This window comes from Physeter macrocephalus, chromosome 5, assembly GCF_002837175.3.
Source record: "Physeter macrocephalus isolate SW-GA chromosome 5, ASM283717v5, whole genome shotgun sequence".
NCBI classification, from domain to species: Eukaryota; Metazoa; Chordata; class Mammalia; order Artiodactyla; family Physeteridae; genus Physeter; species Physeter macrocephalus.
Genome location: NC_041218.1, coordinates 33,945,813 through 33,959,539, shown reverse-complemented (window position 1 = coordinate 33,959,539; position 13,727 = coordinate 33,945,813). Strand labels below are relative to the sequence as shown.

Sequence of the window (13,727 nt, the reverse complement as noted above, 5' to 3'; positions counted from 1 at the left end):
AACAGAGACGAGACGCGGGAGACGGTCCTCACAGCAGAGCCTCGCGCTTTTCGCGCCGGCAGCGCGCGGGGGGGAGGGGCGCCGTGTGCGCGCCTAGTGCTTTCGGTGCGCCAGGGCCGCTGGCTGCACGGGTACCAGGAGGGGGAGACTTGGTCCCGCTTATCTCCTGCTGTGCTAAGTTCAAACTGCCCGAGCTGGTGGGGAGGAGAGTGCGCGCGGCCAGAGCGAGAAAACTTCTACTCCACCTAGAAAGTTTCACCTTGTGGGCGGGGGAGGGGCGGAGGAAACGCGACCCCCGCGGGGCCCGGCGCGGCGCGCGGGCGGCAGGAAGGGCGGGGGCCGATTTCCCCCTCAGGGTGTTGTTGCCAGTCCCCACCTCAGCGGTCCTTGGACGCGTGGACGAGGTGGACGGACAGCGCACGAGACAGACGGACACGTGCAGGGGCGGGCGGACGAGAGCACGAGTCGGGTCTCCTGGCCGTTCCTCCCGGCTGGACGCGCCCGGGCCGCCTCGGGCCGCGCGCGCCGATGCCCGGCTGAGTCACGGCCCGGGCAGCGCGCGGGTGGGAAGGGGCGGAGGGAACGCGGGTGGGAAGGGGCGGAGGGAGCGCGGCCGGCGGGAGGACAGGGCGTTCGGCTGGGCCCGGCCACAGGTGACCCGGAGGCTCTCGCCGCCTGCGGCGCCCAGAGCGCTTTGTGACCAGATGCGAAGCCCAGCGGAGGGCGCGAGCCAGATGCGGGGCGACAGCTGACTTGCTGCGAGGAGGCAGGGAGGCGCGGAGTGCGCGGGTGGTCCCTAAGCGGTTGATTCCTGCGCGGTTGACGTCTCCTCCGCCGGCTCTTGGGCGCCGCAAGGTAAAAACTACAGCCCCTTTCGTATCCTGCACCCCATCTTTCGCCCCTGCCCTTCTGCTCTTTGTTCCCCTAAGAGACCTGACTGCTGTTCCAGAGGGCAAGACCCGGGAGGTGGGCGAGAGTTTAGGGGCTTCAGAAACTGAAGAGCTGTGGCCCCAGGGGCGAGGTCGAAACTAGAATGGGGCTTTTCGTTTTAGGGGGTTGCTTCTGACAGACACCTGTGTGACTCAGGAGAGGGGCGCTGGGGTGGGCGATGGTGTATGACTGTTATGGCCCAGCAAGTTTCAAGGCTGTGATCTGACTCAGCCTTTACAAAAGTGATCCGGTCACCCTGACAGAGGGTGATGTGGCCAGCAAGCTTCGAGCCAGCAGTTTCCTTGTTCCTATCCTTGCTTTATATCTGTATCACGTGGGGCCCCTTCCAAGGGGCAGGTGTTTCTGTGAGGGTCTGAATTCTTAATTTCTGGCAAATACACAGGGCTTGTTGTGACCTATCGTTTTCAATCTTACCTTATCTCTCTGCTGGGGCTCTGTGGAGGACATCTGTCTTATTAGGTGAAATAGATTATAACCAGAGGTCGGGCAATCTGGCTACGACTGTTACTGAGCCAGTAATTAAAGCACGAACGAAAGGATTTTCACAGACTATCTACAATGCAGAATTTACTCCAAAGTACGGTTTTCCATTTCATACCTTTTATGTTTTAAAAGAGCCATTTACTAATTTGGCAGTTGGAGAGAGTTCCTCTGGCTCCTGCATGAATAGTTCTGCCCAGTGTGTTTTACCTTATCACAGTTTTATGTGCAAAGGACCCTGGGGCAGAATGAAATATTTGTCAACTCTCTTAGGCAAAATAATCAGGATACTTTAATTGCCAAGTTAAGACGGTCGGTGAATATGAGAGGACTGTAAAAACTGACGTTGGAGAGAATATAGACTATCTGGACCCTCTCCTGAATTTTAAGAACACTGTTCACATTTTGTAGAGTTGGGTGGAGGTTTATTTTGTCATTTCCATCAGGCAGACACATGCACATTGCCATGCAAATGGATTCAGAAAAACATTTTCCTTTACAGCTAAACTATTATAGCTGACTAATGAATTTTTTCTGCATGAAGATGATCTGAAAATGATGTACATCGTGTTTCTCTGTGCCTCTGGGACATAAATTGTGCTTTTATGTAAACTGTAAGTGGTGCTTGGATTATTTACAGGTACATAGTTTTTCTTTCTAGCTCCAAGCTTATTGGGCTTTGTTTTAACATGTAAACTTCCATAATGGAACAGAAAGTGAGGTGCTTTGGTTCCACTTGTAGACTGCAAGTCTGTGGTGTATTCAGTGTTCATTCTTTTCGAGTTGCTGAATAATACAAGTAAAATTTACATCACTCATAAGAAATTTTTGTAGTACCAAAAATGTGGCTGATTGCCTATAAAATTTACTGGTGTTTTAAAAATTCTGTTCAGGTTTCAAACTTAACGGTGCATAAACCTATAGTTATTACCGTAAAAATATTTTGATTTTAACATAATGGAATTTATGGCATTTAGAAGATGATCTGCTGACTACTGGTTTTTCAAAGATTGCTTTATTCTTAATACATCACAGTAGAGATTTATATTAGATGTACTTTCCATGACTTCAGAATTAGTGGTTGAGGTTTATCTGAATGATAAAGATGTATAAGATTAACCATAGCCAGTTAGTATGAAAGTTCGTAACTAATATTTTCATGACTTTTAAACCTACAATAAAAGAAAAATGACACTTTTCTAAGCAGCAGAAAAACCCTTATCTTATAAATCCCTTTTAAGACTATGACCCACTATAATCTTGAAATTGTTTAAAATTTGTTCCAAGGAGAATTAGACTAAGAAATACATTTCAAGAATCAATTTCCTTAGCTGTTGGTTAAAAAAGAAAAAAAATAGTCCAAAATAGCATTAGTCTTATTTTCCTTTTGCACATCTATATGATAGCCTCAAATAAACTTTTTCTCAAATGTGGTCATCTCAAAACAAAGTGAATAATTCAAAAGGGTTAACATTCTCTCAGGACACACACCTTTCTCTAAGTGGCTGCACTAGTGCCTATGGTGACACACCCATGATGAGTACACAGTTCCCTACAAATTCAGAGCACCTCCCATCTCTCTGCCCCCTTCTTCCTCATCTCTTCCCCCTTGGTTTGGTCAGAGCTGCTTCCAAGCTTTCTGTGCCCCCATTTCTTCCCTCTAATTTCATGTTTTCTTCACTGTCATTAGTCTCACCAGAATTATCTATGCTTTTCTTTCCCATCATCCCCAGTATTTTTCTTGAGCTGCTGTGATTGTTAATGGGATACTGAATTTCCTAATTGTGCTACCTTAAGGGGAGAAAATATGCAGAAACTCAAGTGCCAGGGAGTTTACCTCACTGGTATATGTTGAAACTGGTGTCTTTGACTCTGAGCCCTCAGGGCAGAGTTTCTTCATGGGCTTTGCTCAGTGCAAAACAAATAGTCACCTCTTAGTAATAAATGATAGATATACTGACTAATGTCAATTCAGGATCACTTTGATTCCTTGTTCTCAACAGATTTGCTGCCAGGCCCACATTTGCTTCAGCAAAAATAGCTAAGAACTGTAGGTTAAACATCATATGTGTCTGGTACTAGAGGAACATTTTTAGAAAGGAAGAAGTGAAATGTCTGCCCTTGAAGAATTAGATATTCAGATAACTAAATCTCGTGCAAAATGGAATCAAGGTCCATAATTGTTAAGCAGACATTACAAGAGAGTGACAGCCTTGGAAACCATCCCACTTGCTATTAAATAATAGAAATTTTTTTAAAATCAGAAGATTGGAACTTAACTCTTAAAATTTTGAAGCTGCTTCTGAGTATATCATCTTTCTGATACTACAACAACCTTACAGAATAGGCAAGGCTGATTTCACTATCTTAACCTCCCCATGTTATAGATAGGGAACCTGTGCATGAGCCTAGCCCCCATGCTGTCTCAACAGCACCACAGCCTCTGCCCAGCCATCAAGGAAGTTTAACTCTTTGAAGCATTTTGCACTGAGGCATACATTGGGATCCTTAGGTTAGTGATAAATGATGACTGTTAACATTTCTAGTCTCAGGAGTTTTTCTCACCTTCTGTTTCTCCAGTTCTCTTTTTCTCCCTTTCTCTTTTTGTAGTAAAGCATACCGAGGAAAAGCTCCATTCACATGTGTGGGGCATTCTCCTATTATCAGATTAAGAGCTGTGAGTAATTTTGTAATCTACCCTTCTATCAGAAAACCCATTCTCAGATATCTCTTCAGCTGTGTTTAACAGTTTAGTATATTCCCCTTGGGATTTGTTTCAATAAAAACATCCAGTAAAATCTGACTACTTTGCTTTTCAAGGGACAAAATGAAGAATGTGTTTTTATAAGCTGTAAAATATAATTGAGAGAAAAATCACACGTGTGGCATTTGTAACAGGAGGTGTGAGCACAGTGAAATTTAAAAAAAAAAGTGAACTGGCTAATTGCATACCCAAGTATACATGTTTCTCCTGTGATTGTATAAATTTGTGCAAGTATGTTTATACAGGTTACTCCTATTGTTTTAAATTTCTGTGATTGTGTAGCACAGGGCAAATAGAAATTATATAAGAGTTTATGGGCCATATAGATTATATAATGGTCCATAGGATTTGAAAAGTATTTCTTCTAATATAACAAAGGATTATTAGGAAATTTGGCCCAAGCAATTATGAAAAATGGTCAGAGAATCACAGGTTCTAGTGAAAGCCAGGTTCCTGTACTCTAAGAATGTGACTGAGGATTTAGGCATTCAGGATAATTTGTTATGCACCTACCAGGCATGATTCTAGACTCTGACAATGCAGCAGAGAATAAAACAGACAAAAGTCTCTGGCCTCATGATGCTCTGTTCTATAATGAGGAAGGCAAACAGTAAATAAAAACACATAAATAAGATGTATGTGAAGTGGTAATGAGAGCTATAAGGAAGCATAAAGTGGAAAGAGGAGTAGGGACTGTCAAGGCTAAGAGGGAATGGGCTGGTGACTGAAACATTCAGTAGTGGGGTCAGAGAAGGCCTTAATTCAAAGGTGGCCTTTGAGCTAGAACCTGAAGGAGATGAAAGAATAAGGCAGAGCTTCTCCTTCGCATTCCTTGGGAGTGTCATTCTCATTTTTTATCTCTGGAATTGTGCAATGCACAGCCTGCACAACTGTACATGGAGTCCTTGGTCTTTTATGGGAAGTACCTGGACAGTGCCTGCCATACTTCATTAGTCTCAAAGGTAAAGATGAAGGAGAGGCCCACATCCCTTGGTTTGAGGGCAATGAAAGAAAAGAACCATGGTATTTTCTTGCATTTACCTGGTCCCATCCCCACACCCCATCCTTGATCAGGGATATTGCTCCATTCAGACAATTTTCTTTCTTATTTTCTACACAATGACCCTGACCCAGTGGAATTTGATGAGACTAATACCCATAGCTTTGTCACAGATCCCTTTCGTAGTATAAATCTGGAGACAGCAAAGGAGGCAATTGCTGATGGTTTACAGCTTCTGTCTGCTGTGAACTTCTTTCTGGCCTTCCTTCTCTCTCCTTCCTTTTCCCTTTCCGGTGTTAAACCACTGTGTTGGATTTTCTCCTTCTTTTCTTTCTTCCCCCTATGCCTTTTCTGTATCCTGTATGAAGATTTGCAAACAGGTAACCTAAATGAGTAAAACTAACCAAAAACTGGGACCAAAAACCTGCTCAGAAAAAGTCCTACCTAAGAGGGAGCAGCCACTGCTTGGCATCATCAGAGTTGCCGTGAGGCTCAATGAGTGGCATGGGCCCATGTGGTGGTGTCTTTCAGCTTTTCAGAAGCTAGAAATCTCTCAATTTTAACATGTTGACTCAGCATCTTTAAAATTGTTTGAGCTAGAGAGACAAAATGTTTGCAGGCCAGATTTACAATCTTGGCCACAACTATACCTGCCAAGTGGTCCCCTGTTTCACCCGCAGGTGCTGTTTAATTCAGCAGCATGCAAGCCAAAAAGCCCCAGGACTGCTTCTGAAAAGTATTTTATCTTTTAGAGTTCTCAGCCTTTTTTCCTCACTGGAAAATTAGCGACTAAAAAAAAAGAGATATTTTCTAATTCATCATCTATCAGCACATACTTATTTTCTTAAACTCATCAACCCACATACTTTCTATCAAACTATGTGTATTTCTAAACTATAAGAGTAATGTAGTCATTTCATTCTTAAACTGCAGCAACAATTTCCTGAAATCTAAATTCATCATAACTTTATATGTAGATTTCCTATTTCATTTCCAGGTTCTCATTCAGAATAAACTCTCTGTTTAGAATGCTGGTGCTTTCTCTGTTTTGTTTTGATTTTTAAGACCTGCCTGGACTTCACCAGTTGTTATTCCTCCACCACTGAAATTCAAAACGTGCGCTGTGTTGGTTTTGAGTACCCTTTAAAAGCCATTAGGTCAGTGTTGCAGTCTATTTTTCCAAAGGAATAAAAGCTCACAGGTTGTGCACTAACTTGTTTCCTTTAATCCTAAAAACGCGGTGAAATACCCAGGCTAGCGGCCTTCCGGAAAGCCATTGTGTTAGAACGGAAGATCATGTACTGTATTTCTTCCTACTATTTTAAATGCAAATATAATAATATGTCATGAAACAGTGTACATATTAAGATCAGTGGCCTTTTCCTGTTTTCAAATTATCTCTTGTTCTCTGATAGCTGGAAATCTGAACCTAGCACCTAGAATCTCAGGTCCAATTTTAAAGTTGTATGTAAAAAAAAAAATAATTGACTTGGAGGAATTAAAATGTACTCCAATTGTTCAATAAGACCATGGGTTGTTTCTGGTTTTTAATATTTTATTGAAAATATCAAGAAGAGCATTCAGAGCTAGAGACCTTTGAAATAATGTAGTCTTCACAAATGAGAGAGGTGGAGTAAATTTGTTTAGCAGAAGGCAGGTTGTCTCCTTTGAGGCCTAATCATGTGGGAAAGTAAAACCCAGCCAAGTTTTAGGTCCATAAGACAGCTCAAACTATCTTTAAAAATAAATTTTGGCTTTTTTGGGACTAATGTGTGTTTAGACCAACATTTTACCTCTTAAAATTTAAACCTAGGGGTCTTTTAAAGGAAATTTAATCCATGTGTTTTTGATTCACTAAATCCTAAATCATTACCCATAAACTATATGTCTCTCTACGCTCTTTGATGTCTAAGAAATCTTTGAAACCATGTAAGGCCCCTTTTGTTCCAGAAAAATAGGAAGTTGGTTTTTGTTAAGGGTCAGTAAACAACATCTTCAAAAATCTGAGTTAGGTCTAAAATCCTGCAACCATAACAAAATGGATGTTTGAATGAGTACTAATGCATTTTTCTGGTGCAATATGAAAAATGTAAGTACTTTTAAGGACCTTGCTCCCTATTGGTATTCCATTGTAATCCTTACTAACCCCAAGGAAATTATTTTGGAACAACTCCTCTTTCTATTATAATATAAAGTCCAAATGTTTATCATTTTATCCTGGCACACAGTAGGTACTCAGTAAATATTTTGTTAAATGTTAAATGAATGGCTTCTTCTTCTGCCCAGAACCTTCCAACTAATGTCAGTCTTTTTATTCAGTATCAGTATCCATCTGTCATGTCTTAAAATGAGATCTATTCTGAGTCAGTGACCTAGTTCAACAAATTTTAAAAATAAGCCGTCTAACTAAATATATGACATTTATTGAAATTCATTCTGTACCATGACACAACAGCCTTGCAAAGAGTGCTGAAAATAGGAAGGAATTTCTAGGCTAATTTGATTAAATATTCAGTTGTTACCATATGCTTTCTGAAAATTGATTTTTTTTCCCTTTTACTGTTCCTGCCATCCTTCCTCCCACCTTGACATGCTTACTGATTGAAAGCTTTGCACAGAAAAGGGCAGGTCATTTGTATCTATAAGCAAGAGCAGCAAGTTCAAACAGGCTTGGAAAACATAATGCTATAATCATAAGTTGCCATAATATAGGAGGGGAGAGAGGGGTACTCAACAATAATAGTGGTGTTGGGTTTTGCTCCAAATTACATAGATGACACATCTTTGAACTCTATTGTGTGGGGGGAAAAAACACCTTCTTACTGTAGTCAGATTTCCTGTTTGTGAGTGTGTATTTTCTGGTAACTAGACTTCCCATATAGACTTGAAATAAATATGTAGCTTTAAGTGCAATTGAAATCCACATGATTAGAGTACTGAAGGCTATGGAGACAGCAACTCCTTCTCTCTAAAAGAAAGAAAGTAGTATTTAGAAGGCATAGTACTGAAGCGTGGTCATTGACATTTTTCTTGATATCATGTTGTGAATTTCTAACAACTCATCACATTTTGTCCCCAGAAAACCTTTCCTGATCAAAAGTGTGTTGTTTCTTTATGACATTGAGGTGCCAGAATTTGTCCATTTTTTATATGTTGGTGGGAACAAAAAGGAAAATTGTGCTATTATGGTCTTGAAATGGAGGTTTTCTTAGGTGAATCTGAACGTTTGCTGAATACATATATTATCATTAAAACTTGTTTTGAAATTTAATTGTAGATAGCACTGTATAAGGAGTAACTTATTTATGTAGTTTTCACATGCTTAATTTCAATTTCAGTGGTTGACCAAACCATCAGTAATAATTATATATCCATGTGTTTGTACACATTTACATTTAGAGGATTTTTTAAACTCTAATTAAAAGGGCTCACAGCTTGATAAATGAGCAGTCAAATGCCTCTGTATTTGTACATTTGGAAAAATGTCATTCAATTTAAGACATTTTTGTGATAACTCTCATGCTACAAGTATAGGAAATAGATAATGAAGCAGAAGACCTGCAGGTTTTGCCAGGGTAATGGGTCAGCAAGGTTAAAGGAATGGAGAGGTGGGTGGATACGCTTAAGGGTCATGGATTTGGGTGCATTGCAAGTCATGAAGAGAGTGTCCCATTAGGAATCAGGCTGCCACCTTCCAAATAGGAAAAAGGCTGGTCAAAACTGAGTGGGGAATCAAAGGAAGCTCACAGGAAAATGGTAGGCACATGATAAGCAAAGTCGAAGGTTCCTCCAACTCTGTCACAGGTGGTTTGATTCTGGGAGAAACTAGGCTATCATCTACCCATTTCTAAATCAGCCCTCTTAGTCTATCCTACCCTTAGCTACCAGTAAGAATAGCAGGAATATGTAGCAGAAAAAGAGGGACTTCTATTCTGAATGTCAGAGGCATGTCCTATGCACTCTTTTAGCTACTCAAAAACACTGTAAATGAAATTCTGTGTTCTCAGAAGGAATCACAGTATTAAAAGAAAAACCCAGCTTACAAATGTTTTATACCATTTTCATAACTAAAATTTTCTAGCATATCAGGGCATTATAATCCATTTGTTACTGTTGGGATCAAAAGTTATGGCCCTTAAAACTATATCAATAATTATTTTCCATTGGGCTATCATCTGCAATGTATGTATATTAGCTTTTCTTGCAGATATTATCTTGAGACCATTTCTTTGGGTCTCGATTGTACAGAGTTCATGCTTTAGTCTGCGTAAGAATTGTACTTCTCATGTTCTAAACTTATACAGTAGTCTAAAGAGTTAAGGAAAGCTTATATCAGGGCCTACCTTCACTTCCTGTCTTTTTGCTACTCTGAGAATCTTAGGTGAGCAGCTGTCATCTGATTCTGGCCTCACATTCAGGCAGAATCCCTCCAGCTCCTGCTGAAGGACACACTGTCCAAAGTGAGCTCGTCGCCTGACCACTCTCTAGTTAAGATACAGACAGCAGACAAATAGAATCATTCAGGGCCTGTGTGAAACTTTGGACCTAAAATATTACCCTAGCTGTTTTTTTTTTTAACTGAGAGTAAAAGTGTACAGTAAATATTTTAAGTTCTATTGAATTATATAAAGAAGCAATCAAAGCAAAGGTTGTTGACAGAAGAAAGCTTTCTCCTAACAGAAATGAATATGCATTTTGGACTTTTTAAAATTCACTTTCTGTCATGTCAAAATTAAGATACTTCTAAATTTTATTTCAGTCTCACTAACACACATTTGGATTGTTCATTGAAATTTGTACGTCAAGGTCCAATGACTTTAAACATTCTTATAGTCTTCAAATAGGTTACTAAAAAGTTGTTCTTTAAATCACCAGAAAAGTGCAGATAAATCCCCAGACAGTTTCATTAATGACAATGAAAGGTGACAGCTCTTGAATCTATGTCATAACTTGATTAATTGCTTTCCAAATGTTATTAAAGATTCTAAATGAATAACAAGACTTGTATTTAGGATCAAGGCTCCCTCACAATTCCTAAATGGGTTTTAATTTTCAGACTTAGATAATTATTATATCTGATTCATTTCTTTAACATCTTTAGACTGTTGGTCTTATTGAAAAGAGAACAGAGTATCTGTTTCAATATGTTTTTCTTTTCCCTGAAGTTATTCCTTACAGATTTCAATAATAATGGTTTTGAAATAAAAATAATCAAATGCTGGCATTTCCTCTTAGTAAACGTTCATAGATCTGATGAATTAATAAACATTACAAAGAATTCACTACAGAGGTTATGATTATGGGACCATTTAATTCCCAAATCTGCCATGCTGACTGTTTAGATACTCAATGAAAATGAGCATTGTGCATTAGGATAAGTATTATCTCAAAAGAACTTTTATTCTTGTTTTGGTCATTGCCCATTTTGGCCAATTCATAGCACCTGCTTCTCTTACCAGCAAATCTGTTTACTTGTCTCTAGTCTCATTTTTACCCTTTCCCACCATAATGATTACAAACTTCCACTATTCCCTCAAGCTCTTGAATCTCATTGGCTCCCCTTCTCAGTGTAGTATCTTCCCTCATAGTTTAGAGAGCAAACAGAAGCCTGAATAGTTTCTATGTCACCCGTTATTACTTCCTTCTCTGTCAAATGATGAAATGGTCTTTTCAGCCTGTGGTCCTGATCCCATTCTTCCCCACATCTTCCAGCACCTGGCTCCATCTATCCCACCTTCCCTACCAACCCCTCTCATCTTTAAAATCTCCATCGCCTTTTTTCATTCAGCCCTTACTCAACTTGCTGCTTCTAGAAAGAAGCACACACCCTGAGAATATCCTTAATATACAGTTACCTTAAGTATTCACTCCTATTTCTGCCTTATCATTTAAATAAAGAATTCTTGAAAATCACTATCTCATTTTTTCTACTATCATTCATTCTTTAACTTATTCAACTCAAGCAGTCTCTTCCCCACTCCCAAGAGAATATCCTCACTCTAATCACTGGAAACCTCACGGAAAAATCTGATAGACACTTCTGTTATCCCACTTGACCCTTCTATGAGATTTGACACTATACATCTTGCTTTTCCTTTCTTGAAATTTCTCAAGCTTGTGAAATACCACTCAAACCTTTACTTCAGCCTTTAGATATAAAGTTTAGTTTCTCATCTTTAGGGTTCCATCTGAATCCCTCCTTTCTCTTACTGAACATGCCCATGGGTGATCTCATTTACCTCCATGACTTCAAATACACCAATGGACCAATGGTTCACCAATTGCTATCCCTAACTCCCTCTTCTCTAAACCACTGTGCCCATGTTGTTAATCACCTTAAAGACACTGCCACTTGAATGACCAACAGACACTCAGTTATTAACTGAACTATTATTTTTGCCCCAAAACTCTTCTCTGCCTATTTTCCTTACCTTTGTTTATTACACCCAAGGTAGACGTTTTTTTAGCCATCTTTGATTTCTCAGTCTCCTCAATGGTCAGTATTGATGTTGCATCATTGTCACATAAATTTCTAATCTAGTCCTTTCTTTCTGTTATATCCATACTGCCAGAGTTTTTATTCAGGATCATTCTTTCATGTATTAATTCATTCCATTATCTATTCTTCAACAAATTCTTACCAAGTGCCATGTAATGGCAGTATGCCAGGGGCTAAAGATGGAGCTTATAGTCTAGTGGGAGGTATGAATAAGTAAATTACAACACAACATTATAAAGTCCAGATAAGGCGGAGGCAAGTTTGATGTATGAGCACATGGGAGAGTTCCTAATCCCTTCCTAGAGGGCAAGAGAACCATTGGAGAAGGCTTCCTAGAAGAAATGTTCCCTAAGATGAGACTTGAAGAGAGAGTAAGAGTTAACCAGGTGAAGGTGAGGGCAGAGGTGTTCCATGAAGGGGATCTATGTGCTGAAACCCAGAGTGGAAGAACACATGGCTTGCTTCAACAGCTCAAAGAAGGACAGGGTGGCTGGAGCCTAGATTTCTAGGGAGGAGATGGCAAGTGGCAAAGCTGGAGAATTAGGCAGAAGCCAAATCATGCATGGCTTTTAAGCTGTGCTAAGGAGTTGAACTGTTTTTAAACATAAAAATAAAATAATCAGATTGTCTTTTTAAAAAGATAGCTCTGTTACGTCAGGGAATGGATGATCAGGGACAAGAATGGGGAAGGAGGACCAGGTAGGAAGCTGTTGTAATAATCCAGGTAAGAAGTGATACTGCCCTGGGGATGGATGCAGGTGGACATATTTAAAACACCTGTAGGTGGGAGTCAAGCATGATGTCTTGGAAATGTGGGAAATGTTCAGCACCAAGATAGGATATGGAATGGGAGAACAAGTTTCATGGTAGTAGACGGAGGTGCCAGACGGTATACCCAACTGCTCCTTCTTGGTCACCCTGCTCTCCCCAGCCTGTTGGCGTCAGTGAGCCCTAGCATGCGGTTCTCCTCTCTTCATTCCCTGCACTCCTTTCCTTGGTGGTTTCATCCAGTCTCATGGCTTTCATACCATTGATATGCAGACAACTTCCTAATTTAAGTCTCTACTCCAGACCTTTCTCCCCAATTCCAGGATTCAAATATCCAAGTGCAAACTAAACATCTCCGTTTAGATGTCTAAAAAGTATCTCAAACATGAACAAAACTACTGATCTTCACACATCCCTGCCAAACTTGCTCCATCCTCCAGCTCCTTTGTAACTGGCAGAACCATTCTCCCTAATATTACAAAAGGCAAAATCCTTAGCATATTCTTGACTCCTTTTTTTCCTCACACACCTCATCTCCAAATCCATCTGCAAATCCTTTTAGCTGCGTTCAAAATATAACCAGAATTAGCCACCTCTCATCACTTATTCCTTCCTCTTGGCCTAGGCCACTGCCATCACTTACCTGCACTATTAACAGCAGCCTCCCAGCTCCCAACCAACCTCATTTCTCCATTTTAGCCCTATCCCACCCCCCTGCCACCAGCAGTCTTCTCCCACACCCACTCAAGGTGATTCCATTCAAATATAATCGTTCCCTTGCTCAACACTCTGCAGTGGCTTCATATTTCACTCCAATAAAGGCCCAGGTCTCACAGTGGCCTACAAGGCCCTGCCTGATCCGATTGTCTTCTCTGATCTCATCTTCTAATCACCGAGGTCCAGGCTTACTGGCCCCTTTGCTGTGCTTCAGACACACCAGGCAGAGCTGTATTTAGATGGCTAAGTCCTCTCTTCCTCCAACTCTTTACTTAAAAGGCAACTTCCCAGTTTTTCTTTTTTTTTTTAAACTTCTTTATTGGAGTATAATTGCTTTACAAGGTTGTGTTGGTTTCTGCTTTATAACAAAGTCAATCAATTATACATACACATATGTCCCCAAGTCTCTTCCCTCTTGTGTATCCCTCCCTCCCACCCTCCCTATCCCACCCCTCTAGGTGGTGACAAAGCACCGAGCTGATCTCCCTCTGCTATGCGGCTGCTTCCCACTAGCTATCTATTTTACATTTGGTAGTGTATATATGTCC

General features: G+C 40.5%; 1 protein-coding gene across 1 annotated transcript in view; it reads left to right on the top strand.

Annotated features, from left to right (window-relative positions):
* The first annotated feature begins 617 nt into the window (after nt 1-617).
* The window catches only part of MET (MET proto-oncogene, receptor tyrosine kinase), a 135,736-nt gene continuing 122,626 nt past the window's right edge, over nt 618-13,727 (top strand). Inside the window, exon 1 of the mRNA XM_007116502.4 lies at nt 618-855. The gene's annotated coding sequence lies outside the window, so the exon portion shown is untranslated. The remainder of the gene's footprint in view (nt 856-13,727) is intronic.